Source organism: Lithobates pipiens, unplaced genomic scaffold (assembly GCF_037356315.1).
Source record: "Lithobates pipiens isolate NorthernLeopardFrog02 unplaced genomic scaffold, aLitPip1_a1.2 Scaffold_8, whole genome shotgun sequence".
Lineage (NCBI taxonomy): Eukaryota > Metazoa > Chordata > Amphibia > Anura > Ranidae > Lithobates > Lithobates pipiens.
Genome location: NW_027507903.1, coordinates 624,098,319 through 624,109,409, shown reverse-complemented (window position 1 = coordinate 624,109,409; position 11,091 = coordinate 624,098,319).

Sequence of the window (11,091 nt, the reverse complement as noted above, 5' to 3'; positions counted from 1 at the left end):
AGCCTAGGTGACAGTGGATGAGGAGGACAAGGACAGCTTTGTTATCCACTCTACCAACTCTTCTGCATGTTGTGGCTCTCTGGACATGATGTATATATTTTTTGCAACACCACACTATACTGTATTGTGTACTGTGTACACCACCAGAAAAGTAGTAGAAAGTGCACTAAGGCTGCACTGTATTGTGTACTGTGTACACCACCAGGAAAGTAGTAGCAAGTGCACTAAGGCTGCACTGTATTGTGTTCTGTGTACACCACCAGAAAAGTAGTAGCAACTACACTATGGTTGCACTGTATTGTGTACTGTGTACACCACCAGAAAAGTAGTAGCAACTGCACTAAGGCTGCACCATATTATGTACTGTGTACACCACCAGAAAAGTAGTAGCAAATTCACTAAGGCTTCACTGTATTGTGTACTACACCAGAAAAGTAGTAGCAACTGCACTATGACTGCACTGTATTGTGTAGTGCGTACACCACAAGAAGTGTAATAGAAACTGTACACACTGTATTAGATACTGTGTACACCGCCTGCATTATATTGGCAACTGTACTATGGCTGCACTGTATTGTGTACTGTGTACACCACCAGAAGTGTAGTAGAAACTATGCACACTGTATTAGATATTGTGTACACCGCCTGCACTGTATTAGGCACTATATTGTGTACATCAATAGAAATGTAGTAGAAACTGTACACCGCATGCACTGCATTAGCAACTGTACAATGGCTGCACTGTATTTTAAACTGTGTACACCACCAGAAGTGTAGTAGAAACAGTACACCACAGAATGCACTGTAGATATAGGCTACACTGGACGCAGAGTATATATATATATATATATATATATATGGTCTGTGGAAATTAAAGATTAATTCCTCGATTAATGGATTAATTTTTTTGATTGATCAAAATTCTTTTGATCGGTACTCACCTCTCTGCCAGCTTTCGTGTCTTCAGGGAGTTCCTTCGGAGATTCGGTGACGTCACAGACATGAACGTCACTGGACTCCTCCCCCCTTCCCCAAGTGCCTCCGTCTGCTAACGAAGGGGGAGGAGGAGTCTGGTGCTGCCCTACAGAACTAACATGATTGTCGGCTTTACATGCTGTGTTTTTATCATCTTTATGTGAGAAGTTTGTGTTTGAACACAAAAATGTAATCTTATACTTAAGCAGTGAGCACTTCTACCCATGATCTGGCGTCCTTGCTGAGATCTAAGGAGACGTGAGAGAAGTTTATGGTTAACCCTTTTGATACCCGCTTGCATGACCACCTGTTTGCACAGGGGTCCATGCCATAAGGTGAGAGTGATTAGTTAGACCGGAGGTGGAGGGATTGTCATGTTACTGTGGAAAAAAAAACTACTTACTTCAGTGCTACAGTTTGAATTTAAAACGTATTTGTGTGAACTGTGAAGTTAAGTCATGGATTGTGGAAACGAACTAGTGTCGGGTGATTGTATATAGTGTATACCACATTTTCCACTGACTAATGCAGAGGTGCAATGCAAGGAGATCAGCTAAAAGTAGTTGGATCTGTATGTGCGTTATAATTAATTGAAATTAGTAAATTAATTGATAAAAAAAATCAATTAATTGAACACAAAAGTTTTAATAAGTAACAGCCCTAATATATTTATATTGAATAACCTGGCTACTTAATCTAAATCAAGCTATCTCTCTGTCCACACAAACAACACTACACACGGCCGCTGGCCAATTATGGCTCTCTTAGCAGAGGGCGCTGTGATTTGACAAAACATGCAGATCAGGTGCATGCTATTGCAAATCATCATACAGCAATGTACGGCGATCTCGCAGTGCCTTATGGGGCAGTTTGTGGTGCTCAAATTTACTGAGAATGCCCCATAATGTTTGCTCTCTGGCAGATGGGCGAACACCCGATGTTCGAGTCAAAATTATGTTCGACCCGAACATCAAGCTCATCCCTACCCACCAATGCTGCCTATCAGTGCTTCCTCATTAGTGCTGCCAATCAGTGTCCATCAGTGCCGCCTATCAGTGCTTCCTCATTAGTGCTGCCAATCAGTGTCCATCAGTGCCACCTATCAGTGCTTCCTCACTAGTGCTGCCAATCAGGGCCCATCAGTGCCAAGTATCAATGCCTTCTCATCAGTGCTGCCAATCAGTACCCATCAGTGCTGCTAATCAGAGCCCATCAGTGCCACCTATCAGTGCCGTCTCTCAGTTCTGCCTATCAGTGGCATCTATTAGTGCCCATCAGTGCTGCCTATCAGTGCCCTTCAGTGCTGCCTATCAGTCCCTCCTCAATAGTGCTGCCAATTAGTGCCCATCAGTGCTGTTAATCAATGTCCATCAGTACTGCTAATCATCGGTGCTGCATATCAGTGCCCACCAGTGCCGCATATCAGTGCCTCATATTCAGTGCTGCCTATTACTGCCATCAGTGCCACATATCAGTTCAGCCTCATCAGTGCCTCCTCATCAGTACCCACCAGTGCGGCCTCATCTGTGCCCATCTGTGCCACCTCATCAGCACATATCAGTGAAGGAGAAAAATTACCTGTTTTCAAAATTGCAGAAATTAAGAAAGATTTATTTTCCCCAAAGTTTATGGTATTTTTTTCATTTGTTTAGCAAAAAAAAAAAAAAAGTGGTGATTAACTACCACCAAAAGAAAGCTCTATCTCAAAAAAAAGATACAAAGTTCATATGAGTACAGTGTTGCATGACTGCACAATTGTCATTCAAAGTGTGACAGAGCTGAAAACTGAAAATTTACCTGTGCAGGGAGGGGGTTTAAAGTGCTAAGTAGACAAGTTGTACTGCACACAAATTAAATTGATGTTATTTTTTTTCACATAAATATAGCTTTCTTTTGGTGCTGTGCTGTGTCCAATACCAGTGCCAGTCAGCAGGTGGCATGTGCATGCATAAAACCTGAAGGCAAGCTGGTGGTGCACATGTACCAGCCTGCCTGTGCCACCAGTTTGCAGTAAAACTGCTTTGGGTGGGTGGCAAATGGTTAATAACATTAAATTACTATATGGCTATGTAGGAATTGTATATGATATATTGTTTTTTTTTTTCCAACTGTACAAGTGGAGAAAATGTAAGAACATAAAATAAAACCAAAAGCAGTGGTATTTATGCTCTTAAAGTTCCTATGTTAGTGAATCATACTGGATAAGGGTCTGGCATGGATTTTGGAGGGCCCCATGCTGTTTATTTATTTTTTTTAAATCAGTCGCTGGGTGCTGGCTAATGTAACTGTAAGGCCGCGTACACACGGGCGGACTGTTCGCCCAACCTTGTCCGCTGAACAGTGTTTGGGCGGACAGTCCGCTCGTGTGTGGGGCTTCAGCGGACAGTTTCAGCGGACAGTTGGACGAACAAGGTCTTACGGAAATTCCGAAAAACTGTCCGCTGAAACAAGGTTTCAGCGGACTGTTCGCTCGTGTGTAGGCTTGTTCGGCCAACTAAGTCTCGCGCATGCTCAGAAAGGATTTCCACGTCGGAAGGTTGCATTGCAGTGTATTGGACGTCGAAATTTTCGATCCGTCGTGCGTGCCGAAACGTCATCGCGCACGGTTTCAGCAAACTGTTCGTCCGTCGTGTGTGGCCATGTTGGGCGAACAGTCCGCGCGTGTGTACGCGGCCTCAGCCCTTGTACACACGGTCGGAGATTCCGACAACCAAATCCATTGGATTTTGTCCGTCAGATTTTGTCCGAAACTGTTGTATACACACGGTCGGACGAAGTTGTCAGAAAATCTGATCGTTCAGAACGTGATGACGTTATTTTGTTACGACGGGACTATGTTCAGGCTAGTAGCCAATAGCTTTGATGTAGGAATTTGATCTGAGCATGCGTGACACTTTGTCCGATCAAAATTCTCTACACATGATCGGAGTATGTCCGATCGGAGCATTTTGTCTGAAAATATTTCCGTCAAGTTGGAAAATTTGGTCCGACGGATATTCCGACGGAAACAGTCCATTGCAGACCACACACAGTCGGAATATCCGACAAAACGCTCCAATCGGACACATTCCGTCGGAATCTCCGATCGTGTGTACAAGGACTAAGTCATTGTAAATGGGATGTGACTCGTTTTTTTTTTATTTTAGAATTTTTTTGCTGTAGCATGTTTTATACATGCAGTCACAGGAATGAATGGAATGTTAACCTGTGACTACATCTGTCTGTATTACAATAAAGACGTTTTATTGCTATCCCGTTGCGATGTGCCGCTGTCTTTTCCAAGTTCTTGCTTATCACAGTAGTGAGCCGGGCCCAGCACCTGTAGGGTTGCTTGCTGTGGGATCTCCTTGGCTCACCTGGAGCAGTGATTTCTCTTTTGCCTTTCTGCCTTCAGAAGCAGAGCACACATGCTCCCGTAGCAGTAAATGTGCTATAGGGTGGCTGTTAAGTGGATAAGCATGCGGAACATTGAATATACCTGTCTAAAATTCAGATTCAGGGGGATCTTTGTAGGTAACATAAGAAACTCAAACCCCCCAGCTGTAAACATGAGTAGCTCAGTTAAGAAAAGGATGGCTAGCCAGTATTTTGTTGTCAAAGTCACCACCCTGGGGAAGGGAGAGAATTCTATCCAATGCCAAAAATGATAGCCCCTGTGATTGTAAATTAGGGCAAAGCATCTAGATAGTGGACTGTGAAAATTATCATTAGAAAATCTTGTACACATAAATTATTTTCCACAACCATCATTTTGTTTTGCCCACATAGAAAGCTTAACAATTATATGGTTGGAAAATGAAAGTGGAAGTAACCCTCCTATCGTTTTCAGCCAAGGAAGCTGCCATCTTGGCCTCCCTTTAATCTTTAGCTGCCATGAAGCTGCACATGTGATCAGTTATGACACCAGCCATTGGATGGTTTGACAGTTTGGGTGAGAGTGACAGTTAACATTGCCGGCATGCTGGGAATGTAACTGTTTTTTCAAACTGTTAGATCGATGGGTTTACTTCCACTTTAAAAAAAAAAATGTCAGTTTGTGGTAGAATCACATTTTGAATAGTGTTAATGATCTCTGTCCTGCACTTAAAGGGCATAAAAGTAAAGAAGTACATGAGTCACTTGTATGTGTATTCTTTAACCACTTCTTTAACTTGGTCCGAGCCTCTTTTTGAGATTTGGTGTTTTCAAGTTAAAAACATTATTTTTTTCTAGAAAATCACTTAGAACCCCCAAACAATATATATTGTTTTAACACTCTAGAGAAAAAAATGGCGGTTGTTGCAATACATTCTGCCACACCGTATTTGTGCAGCGGTCTTACAAATGCACTTTTTTGGGGGAAAAACTACACTTTTTTGAATTAAAAAATAAGACAACAGTAAAGTTAGCCCAATTTTTTACATTGTGAAAGATAATGTTAAGTAAATTGATACCCAACATGTCACGCTTCAAAATTGAGCCCGCTGGTAAATGGCGACAAACTTTTACCCTTAAAAATCTCCATAGGTGATCTTTAAAAAATTCTACAGGTTTCATGTTTTGAGTTACAGACGAGGTCTAGAATTATTGCTCTCGCTCTACCGATCGTGGTGATACCTCAGAACATTTTCGTATGCGTTTGTTTCTGCACACGAGCTCGGCGGGACAGGGTTTAAAATGTTTATTTTTTTTCTTATTTATTTTACCTTTTAATTTTTATTTTTACACTGTTCTTTAAAAAAAAAAAAAAAAGTGTCACTTGTATTCCTATTACAAGGGATGTAAAAATCACATTTAATAGAAAGAAAGCATGACAGAACCTCTTGAATATGAGATCTGGGGTCAAAAAGACCTCAGATCTCATATTTACACTAAAATGCAATAAAAAAAAACATGTTGTTTAAAAAAAAAAATTAAAAAAGAAATAAAAATGTCTCTTTAAGAGCTGTGGGCAGAAGTGACACTTTGACATCGCTTCCACGCTGCAATGGTATGGAGACAGGTGGGGGCCATCTTCCCCTCACTCATCTCCATATTTAAAAGGAGAGCAGACTTGCCCCTGCCGGAGGCCCTGGTAAGTGATGGAGGGCACCGGAGCGTGGGGGGAGGGGACCTCTCCTGCCGCCGATAAAAGTAATCTTGTGGCGAATCTGCCACAGAGACCACTTTTATCTGAAAGTGGGCCACCCGCTGAAGAAGGGGATACTGAGGTTATGGTAGCCATCTGCTGCAATAACAACAATATCACTCTTCAAAGTACAGACCTATAACGACGGCGGGCGGTCCGTAAGTGGTTAAAGCATAACTCCACCTTTGTTGAGAAAAAAACATTCCCCTCTGGGTGATCTCTGTACATTGCAAGGATCCTAACAACCTTTGTTGCATATTCTTACCCTTTTGTTATTCTGAAGAAAGCCCTGCGTGTTTGTCTGCACCTCTGTACTGAACGGGTCTAATGGAAGTGGTTTCATAATTAACTGTCATCCGTGGAGCTACAGGGCACTAATGAGGAAATCTGCTGGGCCTGCAACCCTTTAGATGTGCTCCTATTGCAAGTATCTCTCCAAAAATGAAAATTTTGTTTCAGGGGATGCCTGAAATCTGACTTGTATCTTTCTGGGAAAATTGGTGAGCCAATCACACAAGCAGGAAATGATGTTTCTGGGGCGTGGTCAGTACACACTCTGTGTACAGAACAACTCCAGGTCTGCCCTCATGTAAATCTCTGCACAAACTGTTGGTGCTATATCAATCCTGTATAATAATAGTAATAATAATTATAATAGGAATGCTAGTAAGAATCTACCTGATTGTTATCTTAGAGGGCTTCTACTATCAGCTGCTTCAGCAGTATTGGCTTACCCAGGTGCACTGCTTTACTAATGTCTCTCTCTTTCATGGTAATCTCCCACCTTTATCCAATCAGACCCATTACTGGTGCTACCTAGTCCAGTCTCTAAGGACCCTTTCACATGGGCAGGATACATTTTTGCTCAGCAGGGGATCTGCCTGCTGATCCCCTGCTGAGCTGAGCCGAGTGGGCGTATGACAGGTCTGTGCCTGACCCCCTTATGCAGAGCAGTCAAAGATACAGCCTGCTCTGCTCTATGGGCAGCCGGATGTAAACGGACCATTCCAGGCTGATCCAAACAGCCAGAGGGGAACATACCCCCCCCTTCCGTTTTTTTTTTTTGACAGATTGGATCGGGCACAGAGGGTATTAACAAACACAAGAAAATTTACATCCGGCGCTCCAAAGAGGAGAATGGAGGGTCCGATTGACAGCAGCTAAAAAAACAGATAGCCGGACCTGCTTAAATCTTTTGTATGAAAGGGGCCTAAGTAATTCTTTGCTTGCCAACAATGGCTCTGTTAGTGTCTTTTAACATGTTTTGACAATCAGCTCTTGTAAGTAACCACATGTTGGCGTTGACTTACTAAAGGCAAATAGGCTGTTCAGTTTGCAAGTGAATATTCCCCAGAGCTTAGTGAATGAGGTATAGTGCAAGGAGTACCCAATGGAAGTTCTAAGAAATAATAAAAAACTAAAGTTTTTCCTTTGTGTGATTGAATTATTGATGTTAACAGAGAGTCACCTCATTCACTAAGCTTAGGGGCAAATGTGCTTGCACAGTGAAACTTCCCTTGAAAAGAGAAGCGTCTACATACCTTTACCTTCACAATTGGGTTGATTTACCTTTAGTAATCAATAGACATGTGCACTGTCTAAATATTTCTTCGTTTTCGCTTGATTTTTTTATTTTTTTTGCTTTATTTTTTGTTTTTTCAGGTCATTAATTATGATCACAATTCGTAAATTTGAAAATCCAAAAATAAGAAAGAAAATCTGAAAATATGAAAGAATAACTAACTAGAAAAATAGAAGTAGCCTCTACAACAGTAATGGTAGTAAAACATATATGGAAAATTGTACCATCATCCAGAAACTTAGAGCTTTGACTGCGAAACTAGTTGAGATGTACCCGTGATCAACTATCTCACTGTGATCTTCCCTCATTTGGGGACCACTGTTTTGGTGATACACATGGATGGTTACCATGCTTTTATTCTGTATTTGAGTATTTGTTTTGTTTTAATACTTTTGTATTAATAAACCTTTATATAAAATATTTTACATACTTGTTTACACATTTGAATTTACCTCAGCTTATCTTGTACCAAGATAGTCCAATTGCCCCTGTACTCTAAGGAGACCTGATTGGGGACCGAGCTTCCGACCCCTATATCTCTAACTAACTAATAATAACTCACTATCAAATTATAGGTATTGGAATTTCCTTTCAAATTTGGCTGTTAGTGAAAACAACGAATACAAATGTATTCAAAAAATAACGAATGCCACATCTAAACAAATGAGACAAAACAAATTAATAATATAATAATTTTATTATTATTATTGTTATTTATTATTATTAATTTGTTATGTTCCATTCATTTAGATACGGCATTCATTATTTTGGATAATTCATAACTTCAGATAAATTAGTATTTGTTACCTTCACTAACAGACAAATTTGTTTTCAATCTCTTTTTATTAATTTTTAAAACCATTGAAACAAATACATACGTACGCATATTAATCACATTATAAAATTGGATATTATAATACATCATTTGTGAGGAAAAATAAAATCTTATAGTCATTTTCTACTTTACAATTCTATTCCTGTATTTTAAAATCAACTTTTATGATTAATATATAGAACATTCCTATACCGACACATTCTATTCCTTGAAGTATTGAGGCTGAAGCAATTATTCCAGACGGGGGTGGCTTAAATGGTTTTGCGTGTGGAAGGCATCCAATTTTTGCCGTGATTGTAGCACCCCGCCTATATAATGCACCTCTAAGAATGCCAAGCCACGCCCCTGATGATGTCAAATGTATGACGAAATGCATAGACAGAAGCTTGTGATGGGACATGATGAGAGTGTATGCCGGGATGTGGTGGCCATCTTGCTGGCGGTTTTAAGCTACTATACAGTGCCTGTTTTTCATCTTGAACATGTGAGTGCAATATAGCATTTTTATTAATAAAGCAGTTTTTTAAAGCTTACTACACTATGAGGCGCATTTATTTCTATTTCATGGGTCAATTCATATATATGGATTCAACGTTATGAGAACGGGAATCGAGTGTGGAGAGTGTTATATATCCTGCATCCAGTCTGCTATATTTGCTGGTGTCCGATGGTCTATGGCGGTTTGAGGTTTCCCTCTTCCATGGAATGCTTATTCGACCCCTGTAATAAGGGTCCAAAGAGGAGGGTAAGAGACAGTGTGTCTGGGTACCGTTGGTGGTGATTTTCTCCCATACCATTCTCTGCTGTACCCTATGGACCTTATTACTAACATTTTCTATGTATGATCACAAAGGATCTATGGACATTTCTATGGAATGTCTATGGACATTTTGTAGTGCTGCACCTATTTTATATCTATCAACTCATCTAAAAAAATGAAAAAAGAAAACTATAACACCTGGACATCTAAAAAAAAAATAAAAAAATAATAAAAATGAGGAGGGGATATAGTCATATTCATAAATATTATATAGAAAAAAATCTGCGCTAGTGTGTTATCAAAAAGTAAATACAGCAGATGTGCACTAAAACCTAAATACCATGTCAATCAAAAATGTATGTCCTAAAAGTGCAGCTCTAAATAAAAGCACCATGTGCAAAACACCATTTTTGACATTGACAGTGCAAAACCTTTGAAGTGAACAGAAAATCCAATCAAAATATTATTCAATCCAAAAAGGTCCTTATGTAATAGTGCAAAATATATTATATTCATAAATTGATCACTAGTGTACTCCTGTGCAAACAATTCATGCATGCCAGTGTCCCACGCTGGATAGATTGATCCTGACAGTGCAGTGCTCAGACATTCACTGTTGTGACACCTTCAGCATAAATCAGATGAGGGCTTACCAGATCACCAGCAATCTCTTCCTTATTCAGGAAGATCATTCAGTGCTTATTGGGATCTCTGATCATCAGCCGAAAATCCAGAAATGTTCCCCCCCGCCAGCCTCACTGTGTTCCCCTTATGGTGACAAAGATGATCCAGCTCACCATATCAAAAGGGAAGGATGGATGAATCCTCAGTTTAATATGGTTAAAAAATAGGTAGACTCCTCATAGTTTAACCTCCCTGGCGGTAATCCCGAGTCTGGCTCGGGCTGTGATTTCAGTACCACGAGCGGTAACCCTGAGCCAGACTCGGGATCGCATCGCTGGATACAGGGAGAGTTACTTACCTTGTCCCCTGGATCCAGCGATGTCCCCCCACTGTGTGTGCGAGCCGTCCTCCGCTCGATTCACACAGTGGGCGAGTGCCGCTGAGTTCCGTTCCCTGCAACGTTACGACGCACGGGAGCGGCGACAAATTAAAAAAAGTTAAAATACACAAAACACATACAGTACTGTAATATTACAGATTACAGTACTATATTAAAAAAAAAAATACACATCCCCTTTGAGGTCTGTCCAGTGCCCTGCATGTAGTTTTATATTATAAATACTGTCCATAGCAAGCAAAAAGTGTCCCTTTATGTCAAAAGTGATTTTAGACCAGCTAGAAAACAGCGATAATAAATTAGAATCACTTGTACAATTGAGCGATTTGTGAGGAGATCCTTCATCAAACACTAAATCTAATGACAGCGACAATTCTGCAAATGAGCAAATTTCTGTGTTTTTGGATTTGATTACATTATTGAATAATAATTATTATTATTATTTGTTATCATTATTTATAGTTATTTATTATATTATAAACTTTATCATACCCGGGATGTCTACTAGACTCTGGTTTGAACAGATTTAAGTGAGTTATTCCTAAGCCCCTGTACACACGGTCGGAGATTTCGACAACCAAATCCGTCGGATTTTGTCCGTCGGATCTTGTCCGAAACTGTTGCATACACACGGTCGGACAAAGTTGTCGAAAAATCCGATCATTCAGAACGTGATGACGTAATTTCGTTACGATGGGACTACATTCAGGCTAGTAGCCAATAGCTTTGATGTAGGAATTTGATCTGAGCATGCGTGGCACTTTGTTCGATCAAAATTCTCTTCACATGATCGGAGTATGTCCTATCGGAC